Source organism: Mirounga angustirostris, unplaced genomic scaffold (assembly GCF_029215605.1).
Source record: "Mirounga angustirostris isolate CCGP_5_RB_7025 unplaced genomic scaffold, mMirAng1.0.hap1 SCAF_12, whole genome shotgun sequence".
NCBI classification, from domain to species: domain Eukaryota; kingdom Metazoa; phylum Chordata; class Mammalia; order Carnivora; family Phocidae; genus Mirounga; species Mirounga angustirostris.
In genome coordinates, this window is record NW_026991720.1 from 65,114,691 (window position 1) to 65,132,588 (window position 17,898).

Sequence of the window (17,898 nt, forward strand, 5' to 3'; positions counted from 1 at the left end):
GCTATAACATATCATACAAAAGTAAAATTTTTAAAAATGAAACATTTTCAAAAATAGGATAAATCCTAAAGTTTAGATCTGGTGGCTATTCTGGAAGATGGTCTTCATTCAAAATAATCTTTTCCTTCATTTTTATTTTCTTATCAACAATAAAAATTAGGAAGAAATACAGCACAGCACCCTTAAGACAACCACCAGGATTCCAGAGATAATGGGCATCCTTTTAACTGATTTAACTTTGGGACAGCCCCCTGGTTGATCTCTACTGCCTCTGGTTTTCATGGAGGAAAAGAAAAGAATCACTTCTTCTGCTCTGCTCAAATTTCATAGTAAACCTGTCAAGTATTTATTGAGTAATTAAAATACGCCAGGTACTATGCAAGGCTCTGGAGATAAAATTGTGAATAAGGCCATCACTGCCCCTGCCATCTTAGAATTCATAGTGTAGTAGGGGAGACAGACATTAATCAAGCCATCAGAAATGTAGTGCTAGGAGAGAGGGTCTAAAGGATTTTGTTGGGGCACATAGTAGAAATGCCTAGTTCTGTCCTGTGGATCAGGATAGGCTTTTCAGAGATGCTGTGTTGTTTTTTTGTTTTTTTTTTAAAGATTTTATTTATTATTTGACAGAGAGAGAATGAGAGAGAGAGAGCACATGAGAGGGGGGAGGGTCAGAGGGAGAAGCAGACTCCCCGCCGAGCAGGGAGCCCGATGCGGGACTCAATCCCGGGACTCCGGGATCATGACCTGAGCCGAAGGCAGTCGCTCAACCGACTGAGCCACCCAGGCGCCCGAGATGCTGTGTTTTAAGCTGAAGGCTGTGAGTGCATAGTTAGTAGCCTGGTAAAAGGGAAAGGGGACGACAGGAATTTTTCTGGCAGAGATGTGGGATGTGAGAAAGCCCAGAAAGGGGTGACAGAGAGAATGACAGAAAGAAATGAAATTAACTGGAATATTATGTTTTTCTACCATAAGCTGTGAAAATAACTAGTGATAATTTTAATTTCATAATAGAGAAGTAGGTTCAAAGAACATTGTTCCAGTAATAATATATGCTCAGATATGTTCAACTCTTAGAAGACTTTACCATTCAGATAATCTTCTAGATTGTATTCACTATATCTATATTATATATTTATTTTGTATGTGGGTTGTGTTGCTTTTATCTTTTAAGGAAGATAATGCAAATCCTAGTAATGCCTCACATTTTTAAATTAAGCACTGGCTTATTTTCTTAGCCACATTTAAAAACTGAAAATGACAGGTACCTATGAATACATCTAACCAAAGACATGCAAGACATCTATACCAAAACTACAAAACATTGCTTAGAAAAATTAAAGCAGACTTAAGGGAGAGATATACCATGTTTATGGATTAGAAGACTCCATTTTGTTAAGATGTCAGTATTCTTCAAATTGATCTGTAGGTTAAATGCAACACCAATCCCAATCCCAATGGGAAATTCACAGGATAATTATGAATTTATATAGAAATTCAAAGGACATGGAATACCCAAGGTGATCTTTAAAAAACAAGAACAAAGCTGGAGGACTTACATTCCTGGATATTAAGACTTACTAGAAAGCTACAGTAATTAAGATAGTGTGCCATTGACTAATGAATATAATCCAGCAGACCAGTGGAACAGACTAGTAGTCCATAAACAATCACACACACAAAGTTACCTGATTTATGTCAAAAGCATTACTGTGATTCATTGGAAGAAATAACGATGCTGGATCAATTGGATATCCATATGGAAAACAATGAACTTGACCTTTATTTCATATCATACACAAAAATTAATGAGAGAGAGATCATAGACTTAAAGTCCAAAGGTAAAACAATATATCTTTCAGAACAAAACATAGGTGAATATCTGAATGACCTTGGGACAAAGAATTTTTTTTTTAATTTTTATTAAAGTATAATTGACATATAGTGCCATGTTAGTTTCAGGTGTACAATATAGTGATTCAACATTGCTATACATTACTCAGTGCTCATCATGATAACTGTACTTTTAATCCTCTTCACCTCTTTTCACCCATCCCCTTACCCACATCCCCTCTGGCAACCACCATTTTGTTCTCTGTATTTAAGAGTCCGATTTTTTTGTTGGGACAAAGAATTCTTAAACAGGACACAAAAAGCACTAACCATAAAAGAAAATAATTAATTGTACCTTATCAAAATTAAGAAAGTCTGTTCATTAAAAGAACACTGAGGAAAGATAAAAACTATAGTGGAAGAAGATATTTGTAGTATAGATATTCAACAAAGAACTTGTATTCAGAACATCTAAAGAAGTCCTACAGAAAGAAAAATACCACCTAGTTAAAAAAATGGGGAAAATATATGAACAGACACTTGACAAAAGAAGATCTCAAAATTGCCAATAATAATATACAAAGGTATTTACATTATTAGCCATAAGGGAATGATAATTAAAACCTACCAAATGGCTAAAATTAAATAAGACTGACAATCACAAATGTTTGTGAGGTGTGGAGCATCTAGAACTATTGTACATTGCTGGTGGGAGTAAAAACTGAAAGAACTACTTTGGAAAACTGGCATTATCTACTAAAAATATATACTTCTAGGGTTATATCCAAGGAAAGTGAGTGTTCATGTAAAATTCATGTACAAAAATGTTCATGGCGGCATTATTTTTAATAGCCCCAAAGTCAGAACAAACCAGATGTCCATCAACAATAGCATGGATGAATTAATCCAATAGGATACTATACAGCAATGAAAAATAATTAATTGTTACTAGAAGGCAGAAATATGGATGAACCTCATGAGCATGGTGTTGAGTGAAAGAAACCAGACATCACAGGGTATATAGTATATGATTTCATTGGTATGAAGTTCAAAAGCAGGCAAAATGAATCAATGGTGATAGAGGTCAGAATATATAAAATAGTGTTTCTATTTTTGAGGAGATATTGATGGAGTGGAACAAAAAGGAATCTACTGGAATGCTGAAAATCTTCTATATATTGATCCAGATAGTGTCTAGGTATACAGTATAAATATATTTTAAAGCATATTGAGCTATACCTTAATGTACTTTAATATAAGCTGTATTAATAAAACAGTAACAAAAACACAAAATAACTAGTCTGAGGAGAGAAAGGGAGGAATAGAGGCATAGTGCATATAAGAAAGAAAGCACAGACTAAAATGAGTTTTAGTGGTATAATTATTTAGAAGCACTTTAAGAAGAAAAGGACTGTCGTACTGATGGTGTCTTATTTGTTTACATCTTCAACTTTCTGATTTCCTGAACATTTCAAGCATATATCTTCCAGCCCTAAATATCAAGAGACCTCTTCTATGCAAAAATATAAAAAAATGACTTTTTCTCCCTAAGAAAAGTATAATTAGCATTTGGAAGTTTGGGGGACTTGGGCTAAGAGCATCAGAAGTTCACCAGAGAGTCATCTAGGACTTCTCAGTTCTAATGATAAACAAACAAACAAACAAACAAAAACCACCAAAGAATTTTTCAGCTGTTTCACTCTTTTCAGATTCACCCCACCACACTTATCTTCTCCACTGTTGCTGTACAACATTTCTTTTAAAATTCAGTCGCATTAGGGGCACCTGGGTGGCTCAGTTGTTAAGCGTCTGCCTTCGGCTCAGGTCATGATCCCAGGGTCCTGAGATCAAGCACCGCATCGGGCTCCTCTTCAGCGGGAAGCCTGCTTCTCCCTCTCCCAGTCCCCCTGCTTGTGTTCCCTCTCTGTCTCTCTCTCTGTCAAATAAATAAATAAAATCTTAAAAAAAATTTCAGTAGCATTAAAATGAATTTTTGAACACCTTAGTAATCACCTGATATTATTAACAACATTTTTTTTTTAAAGATTTATTTATTTATTTATTTGACAGAGACAGCGAGAGAGGGAACACAAGCAGGGGGTAGTGGAAGAGGGAGAAGCAGGCTCCCCACTGAGCAGGGAGCCCGATGCAGGGCTCTATCCCAGGACCCTGAGATCATGACCTGAGCCTAAGGCAGACGCTAAACCGACTGAGTGACCCAGGCGCCCCTATTAACAACATTCTTGTTGATGATCAAAATAGTAATGGAAATATAAAATCTTCGGATAGCTGACAATTGTCTATGGAAGTGTTAGACTGTAACCTACTTCCAACATTATGTCTAGCATCTTGTCATTTAACTCTTCTTAATCCCTATATTAGGTAGAATAGTCTAGGTTAGGCCGTGTTACAGAGAGACACCCAAAATTCCATAATCCCATGGCTTAACCCAACAGAAGTGTTGTTTTGTTTTGTTGTTTTTGCTCACCAAATAGTCCTGGGCAGGTGTCTAGGTTGATGAAATGGCTCTCTTCCAATAAGTTATTCAGAGACCTGGGCTGACAACAGCTTTGTAATCTTTAAAACATGCTTCCCAGTGTTCCCTCAATGTGGACATCCCAGTTATCCTGAAAGGAAACAGAGCATGCAGGAACATGTGTAGAAAGGCTTTATGGGCTAAGCTTGGAAATAGTGTATGTTACTTCTGCTCACATTCCATTGGAAAGAACTTTGTCTCATGGCCACACCTATTTTCAAGGGAGTCTGGAAAATACAGAAGGGCAAATGGATTTTGGTAGATAGCACAGCCTCAGTCATAACAGCACCTGGTCATCATACTGAAAATTTGAAATATTCTCAGGCCTATATTGACAAAAGGAATTATCACCAACACAAAACGTTAATGGATTGGGTGTATACAAAGAACACAAAACCCACATTTTCCAGAACAGCTGATATAGAGCAAATTGGAACAAGTTGATTTGTAGCAGGAAGGAGACAGAAATGTTACAGAAATATGTTGAATCTGTACGCAGAAAATGTTTTAAAAATTTAGACTAATGGGAAATTGAGGAGTTGGAATGGCTTCCTTATTGGCATTCAATTACTGTGACAGTGTCTTCTTCTAAAAAAAAAAGACATCAAGTGACAGAATGTCCATCTATAAAAGTAGACTATAAAAATAGAAGCTATAGACCCAAAGTGATGGTGTGTATTCCTAGGCACCAGGTTAAAAACTAGAATTTTTAGCTCTTACTGTCAATATTGGGATGATAAAATAAGATATGACCCCTGTCACAGGCTCCCTGGAGAATATAATAGAAGACAGTCAATTAAAGTAATAATGACTAGGAGCTCCTGGGTGGCTCAGTTGGTTAAGCATCTGACTCTTGATTTTGGCTCAGGTCATGATCTCTCAGAGTCATGAGATCGAGCCCCATGTTGAGCCCTGCATTTGGCTCCGCAATGGCGTGGAGTCTGCTTGAGAGTCTCTCTCTAACTTTCCCTCTGCCCCTGTGCTCTCTCTCACTCTCTAAAACAAAAACAAACAAAATAATAATAATAAAGTAACAATGACTGTGCAGTGTGATGAGTGTGAGATAATAGAGGTGTGTAACAAAGTGGTGTAGGGGCCCAGAAGAGGAGCATCTAAAGTCATACTTGGAGATTGAAGTGTGCTTCTTGGAAGAGGAGGCACAAGCTGAGTTTTGAAGGGACAACAAAGGAGGAGAAATACGATATCAATGGGAATAACAGGCGCAAAGGAAGAGGATGCATCCCCTTTATGATTTGGGAGATTGCACTGGGAGAAAAGAATGAGAGAGAGACAGAGAGAGGCCAAAAATGAAAGTGAAGTGGTCCAGGGCCAGATCATGAGGGGAGTGTGTGCAAGTTACAGAGTCTGGATTCAACCTCAGTGTTGGGGGAACCAGGGAAGGCATTGTTCATGCTTCAGTCTTTTTAGATATTCTTTTTTTTTTTTTAAGATTTTATTTATTTATTTGACAGAGAGAGAGAGAGCACAAGTAAGCAGAGTGGCAGGCAGAGGGAGAGGGAGAAGCAGGCTCTCCATTGAGCAGGGAGCTGGACGTGGGACTCGATCCCAGGACCCCAGGATCATGACCTGAGCAGAAGGCAGCTGCTTAACCGACTGAGCCACCCAGGTGCCCCTAGATATTCTTGAACATCCAGATCCACACTTTGGATCTGGAACTTTTCCCTATTTGCTCTATTCAGGACCCACTGCCGAGTAAATAAATACAACACCTCAAACAAGATAATTTTTAGCCAGTCAGTTCACCTGTTAATTTATCAGTTGATTTATGTTTGTGAGTTATGATTACTTACAGTGAATGACCATCAGTCAGTAAGCATAATAAAAATATATGGTAATATAAAGGACAAACAGGTTTAGCTTGGGCAGCCAAGAGACACAAGCAAATTCCCCAACCTTTCACATGGTGCATAAACATGAATAAATGTTCAAAAAGGAATAAAAAGAAGAGGAATAATGACATATTTTTTAAACCACAATAAAGTACAAGAAATACCAGTGGAAAAAAAGGACAGTATTGTAGCCTTTTACTATCCTGAAGTGTGTGCTTCTCAGATAAGAAAGAAATTGATAAAGCGGGTGCCCTGGGCTCAGTCTTGTGACCTGAGTTAATACTTCCACTAATGACCTGAAAGAGGAAGTGAAACCAGTCAGTTACATTTTCTGATGACAGCATTGCTTTCTTAAGTTAAAAACAGAAAGCAGAAAAAAAAAAAAAATCACCAGCTGAGCAAACATTAAGGATGTTGGGACAGTGTAATAGCTAGCTAAATTAATCTGGACTGTATCTGCATATTATACACTACATGGTTGTGAATAATTTTAACTGTGTTTCAACCAAGGGCTTGAAAACAGATCACCTTTTATTCTTTGATCCTACATCAGTAGATATATTGCATAGTGAGTAATGGTTTGAATTTTAAAACAAGAAGCCAGGATCATAAACTTGTAACATATTAGAACATTTTAATGTAATGAGTGACAGGTCACGAAGAGAAAGAGTGATAGATGAAATGCCGACACCTCCATTTTGGGTAATGTACAGTTGCTCTTGCTGGTTTGAGATTTGCTACAATTGGGAAAGCAAAGTGATTCAGTGAAATGAACATGGACTTTCACATCCTGCCCTGCCCTGCTGGTCAGGTTGGCTTGGGCAAGTTACCTAATGGTTCTGAAACCCAGTTTCCTTCTCTGTGAAATAGAAAGAAAATTATGGTGTTAGGAGTATTGCAAAAATCAAATGAGAGTACGTGCATGTATGTATTTCACCTACTCAGTAAATGGTGTGGTGCTGGTGAGGAAGAAGGATGGTGTCCGGGAAAGTCTAACAGTAATTCAGCAAACAGAGCATGTTGTGCTTTCTTGAAGAGCGCCATTATGTAGTAGGAAAGCAGGACTCATTCTGGAATCCTCTCTTCATTCAGTGTTTTGCATACTGACTACCTGGAGGCATATAGCCACAGCCTCATGAAATTAAATAGTGTGTAGCTTTCACCCTCATGAGGCTGAATAGTCCAGAGCATAGCTGGGTGTACATGGGAGCAGGTTGCACGCACCACAATTCCGTGTCATAAGGGTGTTTGCAAAGAGACTGACTGCAGAGAGGAGAAACTGCTAACTTAGCTGAGGAGCCTTACAGGAAAAGGTTCTCAGAGGAGAAACCCTTTGAGCAGAAACTTAAAAGGTTGAGTAAGAGTTACCATGTGGACCATGAGGGGAAGTTTGTTTTCCCAGTCATAGGAATTGTGCAGAAGTGTGGAAGGAGGTTTGGCATGGTGTAGCTGGAGAAGGGAAACTGAGTATGCCTAGAGCATATGGTGCCTGGGAGGTGATGTGGGATGGGCCAAAGGCAGGATGCAGGGTATGGGTGCAGGGTTTGTATGTTACCCAAGAGGAGAGAGCATCCAACCCAGGCCAGGTGCTGGCCGTTCTACTTACCTGCTGGTTGGTTTTGGGCAAATCGTGTTGTACCTCCATTTTCTCTTCTCTACCAAGGAGCATAATGTTACCTACCTTGAAAAACTGTAGTATGAAACAGTTGTAAAACACTGCCCTCCGTGAGGGTGCACTTTTTTCCTTCTCACCCAGTTTGGAACACACGATTAACTGCAATAAAGGAGAGTTAAAACTCTCTTACCTGGAAACTCAACAGAGAGTGGATTGTGGGATGGGCCCCCACTTCCCCTGAATCATCACTGGGATCATTATTTGATTAAGGTATTCATCTGCAATATTTTATACATTCCTAGAACATGACCCTGACACTTTCTTTGGTGTGTTCCACTCCTAGTTGACTTATGCACTCATGATCAGAACATGTTATAAACCTGAACTTGTAAAGCGCAGAGTAGGGAAGAAATTTGGAGTGATTTCCATTAGTATCTGAAAATGAGCATCTGAATGAAGGTTGCCTACCATCCTTGTGTAAAGGAATTGAGATTATGTCAGCTGTATGTGTGCCTTGTCCTGATTACACAGATGGATCCAAAACTCTTGTCTTGAATAAACAGTTTTCATTCATCTGAAGGGAATGCTAGCTGAAAGATTCAATTCAGTCTATAAATTCAGCAGTGACATAACTGAAAAACCCCAGAATTACCATTGTGTATTTGTTATTGCTGAATTGTTAAAGTTCAAAATATGTGTTTAGGAGGAAATGAAGTAAAATGACACACATCTTCCTTGTTTTTGACAAAACCCTGGTAAGTAACCATCATAGCCACAGCATTAAACATGTATAGATTCTTCTCTCTTTTTCCTCTCCTTTTCTTCTTTCTTTCTTTGACTGCAGCTTCCCTCTCTCTCAAATCAGCCTACTCTCCACTCTTCTTGAATTAGGTTGAAAATCAGCTTGGACAACCCATTTATTCCCCTCCCCAGTTTGCCACCACACCCCACACATTTTTTCCAGCCTCTCACTCCTGCCCCACCTGGTTCATTAGCTGTGGTGCTGAGTCTAGCAAGACCAGGGAGTTGATCCCTTCTCTCGTTTGTTTCCAGACTGTGGAAGTGCTTTCTCCAGTGCCATGTTGATCTGCCTTGTCCCTCTATTTCCTTGTATCAGTGGAGCATGCCTCTTTCTCGGGACTTGTTCTAGAATCTCTCTCTCACTCTCATTCTTCACTATCTTTCTCCTGGTATTTAGAGGTAATTCTCTGAAGTACAGTGTTAGAATGATGCTGCTAAGTGTGAAAGTATTTGTTTCCTGCACTATAGAGTGTAAGTTTTGTGGGGTTTTTTTCTTGCTGTGTTGAGGGAAAATCCCAAACTACGATGTGTGTGTGCGCTTGTGTGTGTGCATGTGGGTATGTAGTGGGGTAGTAGGAATGTGTAAACTTTATATGTACATCTAAATATCATTCAATTCCAATGGACTAGATTCATTACAAAAGCATAAAGGAAAAAAGGTATATAAAATGAGTTTTCTCTAGAAACTATAGAAACATAGTTATTCATGCTATCATATGTTGATTTTTAAAATATAGAACTTTCGGGCTGAACATTTAAAAGAGGAGTTGTGGGGCGCCTGGGTGGCTCAGTCGTTAAGTGTCTGCCTTCGGCTCAGGTCATGATTCCAGGTCCTGGGATTGAGCCCCGCATCGGGCTCCCTGCTCAGCGGGAAGCCTGCTTCTCCCTCTCCTCCTGCTTGTGTTCCCTCTCTCGCTGTGTCTCTCTCTGTCAAATAAATAAATAAAATTTTTAAAAAAATAAAAATAAAATAAAATATAGAACTTTCAGAATCACCCACCAGTTGATTAAGAACATTATTTTATCTATTTGTTAATAAACTTACATTTTAATAAGGCATGTAAACCAGATATGAAAAGTGTATAACTAAAGACAATGATTATAGTTGAACAAGCCAAGCACGCTCCAACCTCAGGGCTTTTCCACTCCCCATTCTTTCTGCTCAGAGTGCTCTTCTCCCTGATATCTGCATGATTTGCTTCCCCTAGGTCTCTGCTCCAAGATCACCTTCTCAGAAAGCTTTTACCAAACCATTCCACTTTAAACAGAATCCTCAACCACTGCTCCCAGATCCTGCAAATCTATCTTTCCTGTGCTGCTTTATTTTCACCATCTAACAAAATATAGATTTATTTTAGTTGTTTATTGTTCCATGTCACCCACTAGAATGTAACCATCATGAAAATAGAGATGTTGCTTTATTCCCTGTTTCTCTGCAGCACCTAGAACTATGGGTGCTCAATAATATTTCTTGGGAGGAGAGAAGGAATTCAAGAGGCAAGAATGGTTCCAAGTAGAGCTAAAACCTCGAATGCTTTGAGGTTTATGAAACATTCTAGTAACAACAGTACTATTGTGAGTGTGGGAGATAGGCCCACTATTGGGAACAGATGGTTTAATATATTATATATTCCTTCTTTGTTAATAAATTTGAATGGTTCAATAATGAGTAACTTTTCCCTCATCAACTATCAGGTCATCCTGCTACAGCACAGTTGGACAGGAAAGGCAGTATAAATGTTTGGTCCTTTGTCAAAATATTGAGTTGGTTCACTTGGCATTTTCAACAGGTGCCCAATGAGGTCTTTTGGTTTTCAGTTAGTGTGTTCATTTCCTTCTTTTTAAGTATCATTATGAACTCATAGATTTGAATATGTTTGATGGGTCTTCATTGTTGCCAATAATACTTTATTGATGCTCAAATTGTCTTAACTTTGGCTAGTGAGAGCCTCTTCAGGTTGACTCTTGGGTCCTTTTGACATGATCCTGGTAATGGTCTAACTTGCTTTCTTGTACAACAAAATATTTTAGGACCATCATATATTTCCTACACTAGCCCTAGAATCAGCCATTTTGACAAGGATCCCTGGTTATTTTAAGAGAGACATGGTAGGGGCATCTGGGTGGCTCAATTGGTTAAGCGTCTTCCTTTGGCTCAGGTCATGATCCCAGAATCCTGGGATAGTCCCGCATCAAGCTCTCTGCTCTGTGAGGAACCTGCTTCTCTCTCTCCTTCTGCCTGCTGCTCCCCCTGCTTGTGTGCTCTCTGTCTCTCTCTCTCTCTCTGTCAAATAAATAAAATCTTAAAAAAAAAAAAAGAGAGAGAGAGACATGGTAGTTAGAGACCATGGTCTGGGTGCTTAGGATGCTCATTACTTCTAAATTAGCCATTACTTTGACCTTTACTGTGGACAGAACTAGAAAATATATTTTTGGATAATTTAATGTTAATAATGAAAGCAAAGAAAGCAGAACTACTAAACTTCTATTGTATTTTCATTGCCATTAAGGGAAGTTGTATTAAAACTAGAAAGGATAGAAAGTCACTCTTAAGGAAACCTTGAAGCTTAGTCTATTAAACTGGCTAATACATATTAAATGTATTTAAATACACTTAGATGGATTATGTCACAGAAAGAACTTATGTATCCAAGTCCAGAAATACTGCTAGTAAGCTCTGAGAAATCAGAGATGGCAGAAATTCCACAATAAGCAAGAATTATCCTGTTTGTAAAAGGGAATACTAAAAACTCAAAAATTTAATATAGTAAATTTCACTCTGATTCTTCATCAAATTTAGATCTGATTACAATATAAATGGCTTTAAGGATTTAGAAAAAATTGGGATTTTTCTGAAGCCAAATGGATTCACTCTAACACCAGACTAACACCATTTTGTCTTATTTATAATATTTTGTAAGTCTCATATCATGCTCTATTAGATAAAATGGGTAAAAATAAGTCAGAGATCAGATTAAAAAAAACAAGACTAAGCTAGGTCTAGTCTCAGGACGCACTTTAAATATAAAGATACAGATAGGTTAAGAGTAAAAAGATTTTTTTTTAAAGTAAAAAGATTAATATATCACCTGCAAATCCTAATCAAAAGAATTCTTTTTTTTTAATATTTTTTTAAGATTTTACCTATTCATTTGACAGAGAGAGAGACAGCAAGAGAGGGAACACAAGCAGGGGGAGGGGAGAGGGAGAAGCAGGCAGTTTCCCCGCTGAGCAGGGAGCCCGACGTGGGTCTTGATCCCAGGACTCTGGGACCATGACCTGAGCTGAAGGCAGACGCCCAATGACTGAGCCACCCAGGCGCCCCCTAATCAAAATAATTCTTAAGTAGCTATATTAATTTAGACAAAATAGACTTCAGAGCAAGGACTTTTACCAGAAATTAATATAATCTTGACAAAATATGGTAATCCAAGGAATGGAGATCAATTTAAAATGAGTAAACATAGTTTGCTATGTGAAAAGACCAAAACCACACTATATGATCATTTCAGTGGAACCAGAAAAAGCATTTGATAAAATCCAATATCCAATTCTGATAAAAATTTTCAACAAACTAAACATAGAAGAGAACATCTTCAATCTGTCATTGGGTATATATGAAGAATGTACAGCTAATATTATACTTAATTATGAAAGACTAAACACCCCCACACACATATACCCTGCCCCAAGATCAGAAGCAAGGCAAGTATGTTTGTTCACACCAGCTTCTATTCAGCATTATCAAAACTAGTACAATAAGGCAAGAGAAATAAATAAAGACATACAAATTGGAAAGGAAGAAGGAAAGCTGCCTATAATCTTAGATAACATGATATATGCACACAGATCCATAACTCTATCAATCCATCCATCCATCAATCTATCTATCTAGAGAGGAAATCCTAAGGGATCCCCAAAAAAAGCTTTTAAAACTAATAATCAAATTTAAGAAGATCATAGGATACAAGATCAGGTTATAAAAATTAATCATATTTTTAGTGAGCAGTTAGAACTTGAAATTTCTATTTTTATAGCATCAAAAAATATGAAATATTTTACAATAAATTTAATAAAATGTCAAGGCTCGTGCACTAACATCAACCAAACAAAATGCTAGGAGAATTTTAAAAGACCCAATAAATGAAAAGATATACCATTTTCCTCAGTCTGAAGATATTGTTAAGATGTCAATTCCAAGTAAATCTGTAGCTTCAGTGCAATCCTATCAATATCATGAAGGCTTTTTTGAAGAAATGGAGAAGCTGTCCCAAAGATATAATAAGAATAACTTGGAAGAACCAAAACAAAAAGAAAAAAGAAATGTCATAGGATTTATACTACCTGACTTAAAGACTCATTATAAAACTGTAGTAATCAAGAGTGTGGTATTGATATAAGGATAAACATATAGATCAAAATAATACAAGAGAAAGCCCAGAAATGGATCCATACTTAATAATGCCTTGATTTTTGCCAAAAATGTACAGACAATATAATGGGCATTTGGATAATTTTTCAACAAATGATGCTGGAACACCTGGATGTCTACTTCTGGGGAAAACAAAATGAACCAACACCCCTACCTCACACCATCTACAGAAGTTAACTTGAAATGGGTCATAGATCTAAATGTAATGGCTAAAAATATAAAATTTCCAGAAGAAAAAGCACAGGAAAAATATCTTTATGATGTTAGAGAATGGTTTGGTAAGACACAAAAATCAGAAAATATAAAAACAATTAGATATAATCAAAATTAAAAACTTTTCTCTTCAAAAGTCACCATTAAGCAAATGAAAGGCTTATTGTAGGAATCATTTCATAATGTACAAAAATATTGAATCACTCTGATGTATACCTCAAACTAATAGGAGATTGTATATCTATTACACTTCAATAAAATCAACTTTTTAAAAAAACTTGACAAAAGAAGAAAAAATGAAAAGCAAGTTAAAGATTTGAAGAAAATATTTTCAAGCTTATGTCTGATAATGGATTTATATTTAGAACATATAAAGAACTCAGTAATAAAAAGACAAACCTAATTTTTAAAAAAGTCGAAAGATTTGAATAAGCACATTACCAAAGATATGCAAGTGGCAAATAAGACATAAAAAGAATTTCAACATCTTTAGTCATTAGAGAAATGCAAATTAAAATCATAATGACTGTGACTACACATCCATTAGAATGGCTAGAACTTAAAAGATTGAAAATACCAACTGTTAATGAGGATATGGAACAAATGGAACTTGGATTCATTGTTGGCAGGAATGCAAAGTGATATAGTTACTTTGGAAATCAGTTTGGCAATTTTTTTTATAAAATTAAATACACAGTTACTAAAAGACCTAACATTCCTACTCCTAGATATTTGCCCAAGAGAAATGAAAAACATGTCCATACAAAGACTTGTGCTCAAATGTTTATAGCAGTTTTATTCAAAATAGCCAAACCCAAATGAGTATACAAATTACACTGTATCCATGCAATTAAATACTACTCAGTAATAAGAAAGAACACAATGCTAACATATGCAACAACACTAATCTCAAAGGGATTATGCTGAGTGAAAGAATCCAGCCACAAAAAGACTAGACTACATTGTATTATTCCATTGATATGAAACTCTTGTTCCAAGTTCAAAAATCCTTTAAAAAGGGCTCTGATTCATCCAGCTGGAATCAGATGCCTTTTCCTGAATCAGGCAACTATGATGCATTGTGATTGACTCAACTTGGGTTAAGATGGCCATCCTTGGGCCAGTCAGTGGGAGTGGAGAAATGCCCTATAAAAGGATATATCAGCTCCCATTTAAACCACATGATTAGAATAAAGAGAAGGAAGATTTTTCAAAACAGAGTGAGGATTTTATTGAGGGGAGACCAAAAAACAGATCACTCCTAAGTTAACAGTTGGCTGCCTACACACATGCATGGTGCACACAGTCTCTTACACATACTTTCATGCATAATACAGTGTCAAAATTGCTCCTGCCACCAATGGCTAAGTATATGATGCAATCAAGTGATACAGTAAAGTGATTCAGGAAGGTGTTTGGTTCTCTGACCCTCAAAGGTCTTGGTTCAGTGGCCAGAAAAAAAGATCTTTTAATGAAGCCAAATACCTGTCCATTTGTTCTCCAAGTGACTTCAGATGGGCTAGACTTTCTCTTGTGGCACCTTAAAGCCAAAAGAAATAATTGCTATATTCTCTGATCTTGAAAATTTTCCCTGGATGTAGGATTGCTGCCTCAGAGGAAAATATGATGAACAAATCAGTTTTAATGAGGGAGGAGTATTGAGAGCTGGTTGGGAAAGAAACCAAGAATTTTGATGTGGTGTGAGGTATCCGTGAGAAGTTGATATGAGTAGAAACATCTGGTGGAAAGGCAAATTAGATGATGATACTGGGTTTGGAGTGGTTAGATCCATAGGAGTCATCCTCCATACCCCCAACATCTAATCCCTCACTAGGTCCTACCTGTTTTACCTCCTAAATATCTCTGGAATCAGAGCACTTTTTTCTCCATATTAGTATCACTACCCAAGTTTAAAGCTACCATTATATCTCCCCTTGACTCTAGATCCATGCTCATCTACACTCATCTCCTTCCTCCAATCCATCCTCATACTATAATGAGTAGACTTTTCAAACTGAAAATTCTGTCTCTCCCATGGTTAAAGACCTCCATTGTTTTTCTGCAGCTTTTAGGATAAAAACTAAAATCCTAAGCATATGCCTTCAAGGACTGTGCCCTAGAATGTGCCCCAGCCCACCTCTCTTGCCTCATCTCCTACTATCCTTCTGATTGCTTCAGCAACCCAGCTACACTGGCTTTCAGGGACCTGCCTTATTGCCCTCACCCCAGGACCTTTGCATATGCTCCTCTCTCTGCTGGAGTATTCTTGCATAGTTAATCATGTTCAGTCCTTCTGAATAGAATTTGAGCACTGCTTTCTTGGAGAATATTCTCTTAGATTCTTGCTAAATCATTCTTGTGGGGCAGTGGGGCTTTTCTTTGTTTGGTTTGATATTATGCCCTCACTGATGTGAAAATGCCCACTGGACTGTCAGCTCCATGAGGGCAGAGACCACCTCTGCTTTACTCACTACTATGAGCATGTAGAAGATATTCAGTGAATATTTGCTAAATGATTGGATGGGTGGATTGTGGAAGGCAGAGTCATTTCCTGGAAGAAAATGTAAAAGTAAGAGTAGGATTGTAGTTTTGCTTTATTTTGTTTTTAAAGGAAGGAAAACACAAAAAAATTTAAAAACCACTCTCAGATTATTTGGTTATGGAGTAATATAAAGACCTTTCCCACTGGATGGGGAAGTTAGATTGAAATAAGAGGATGAATAGCTTTGACTTCACTATATGTAATTCAAGTTGGGGCTATAAGAAGTAGAATTTCACATTAGGAGAAATAAGTACAGAGAAATGCCCTGTAGTTTTGGCACTGAAGACATTGCTCCCTTTTCTGATAAACTGAATTTCTGCAGCCTGGGGAAGGCAGGACTCACACTAAAGGGAGTTTAATATGCGTGATCATTTCCTAGAGCTTAGAGAATAAGAAGAGAAAGGTGGGGCAACAGAAATAAAACTAAAAAATAGACAAAGGGTACATTTATTTGACTGAAGATATTTTTAAAGAACTTTGAGAACCACAGGAGCTCCTCAAGATGTTTATGTAATTGAATATAATTTATCTGGGATTGAAAGGAATAATAAAACATTTTTCACTTAAGTGCATCTGGAGGCATATGAAATTGGACTCTTGATGGTGGCCTATGCTTGACTGTGTCCTCAGTGCTTTGTCCTTGGGCTGCAGACTGGAAATGTGTTTTAGAGAGTAGACATGAAGCACAAAATATTAAATGAACTTTACCATATTCAAAATGCCCAACAGTGTAACATCCTCCTTGTTTGGCAGGGAAAGGACTCAACATTTGGAAACTCAGCAGTGCATTAAGTATTTTAATAATCATTGTTGACACACAAAGCATATGGCCTTTCAGAACTCACTGGGTCAAATGTTGAAGTCTTCTTCTAGGTTTCTAAAATTACTTTACAAAATTAAACAAAATAAATTAAGGCACATTTCAAAGGATATTAATGCATGAGCTTTGTATTATAAGCAACTGAAGTAAGTTTTCTTATATGATAAAAGAATACGTAAAGGAAAAAGCAAAATCCACAGTCTCCCAAATTAATTTGCATTTAATTAGAAGATCTCGAACCTCCCCATTAGCAGGCCAGTCTTGTGAATACGTTGTATTTATTGTTTACTCCTATTCATGCTCAGATATCCCCCTGCCTCATCTCAGAAGCCTTTATTGTCCACCTGCTTATCATTTATATCCGTTATCTGTGGCCACAATAATGCTGTGAAATAAGCAATTCTAACATTCAGTATCTTAAAACAATAGGCATTTCTTATTGCTTACAAGTCTGTGGGTTAGCAGGGTAATTCTGGTCTCTGTCAGGCTCACTCATGAGTCTGTGGTCAGCTATAGGGTAGGGAGGGCTTCTGCTCATCATGGTGGCCTCCCCAACATCTTTGGGTCAGCTGGCCAAAGGCTGATCTGTTGGGACAACTGGGCTCTCCTCCTTGTGTCTCTTGCATGCACAAGACTCTCACAGCCCTCCAGCTGGCCAGCCTAGACATATTCTCAGGTTGGCCTGGGCATATTCTCATGGCCATCTCATAGAAGCAAGAAAGTGGAAACATGCTAGCATTTTTTTTTTCAAGCTTCCAGTTTCATCACATTTGTTAACATCCCACTGGCCAAAGCAAGTCACATGCCAAGCCCCGAGTCAGAGTGGGAGGAGCCTAAAAAGTTAAAGGGCAAAGAGTGGGGATACTGGGAGGCCAGTATTTGGGGCTTTAATGACATCAACCTACATCCCTGCCCTACACCACCCCCAGCATTAATCAATCCCTGTCCTGCACTCTTAGTTTTATTGTTGTATTTTTCCCATTGCATTATAATATAGTTGCTAATTAGTCTTCTCTAAAATATTAGAGGGTCCTTATTCCTAAGCACATTCATTCATAAGTATTTACTGACCCATTGGTACAAGTCTTATTCCTTTATAGAGGCCCCAGTACCTAGCACTAGTCCTGACACATAATAGGCGCTCACCAAATATGTGCTGAATGAATGCATATGTGAAAGTTCATACCCATATCAATTTCCTTCCCCTTCTGAAGAAAAGGGTGGAGACAGATGCCTCTCAGGATCCCATTGAGGAA

The 17,898-nt window shown here is 37.6% G+C and overlaps 1 protein-coding gene across 21 annotated transcripts in view; it reads left to right on the forward strand.

The window, feature by feature from the left end:
• ICA1 (islet cell autoantigen 1) overlaps positions 1–17,898 on the forward strand; it is a 153,447-nt gene that overhangs the window by 91,482 nt on the left and 44,067 nt on the right. The gene's annotated exons all lie outside the window — the stretch shown is intronic.